At 71.8% G+C, this 277-nt stretch overlaps 1 protein-coding gene across 1 annotated transcript in view; it reads left to right on the plus strand.

The window, feature by feature from the left end:
* The window catches only part of RFX5 (regulatory factor X5), a gene marked incomplete at its 3' end in the record, with an annotated part of 3,942 nt that overhangs the window by 812 nt on the left and 2,853 nt on the right, over window positions 1–277 (plus strand). The gene's annotated exons all lie outside the window — the stretch shown is intronic.

The following is a 277-nucleotide window of genomic DNA, read 5'->3' on the forward strand; positions in this document are numbered from 1 at the left end:
CTGTCCCCAGGGACCTGACCTGCTCCTCTCCTCTCCCTGTCCCCATGCCCCTGGGACCTGCCCTCTTCACCCCTGTTCTCCTGTCCCCACGCCCCTGGGGACTTGCCTCCAGGACCCCTGGGACTGTCACTGTCCCCCTCAGCACCCCCAGCCTGGGGCACACCAGGCCTGCGGGGACCTGCCCTGGTCCCCTCCTGGGCACGCTGGGCCAGGGCCGCTCCTCTCCGGTGCCCCCCAGCATCCCTGTCCCCTGCCAGCGGGGTGCCCAGAGCTGGAC

The sequence above is a fragment of the Egretta garzetta genome, unplaced genomic scaffold (genome assembly GCF_000687185.1).
Source record: "Egretta garzetta isolate BGI_Z169 unplaced genomic scaffold, ASM68718v1 scaffold668, whole genome shotgun sequence".
Lineage (NCBI taxonomy): Eukaryota > Metazoa > Chordata > Aves > Pelecaniformes > Ardeidae > Egretta > Egretta garzetta.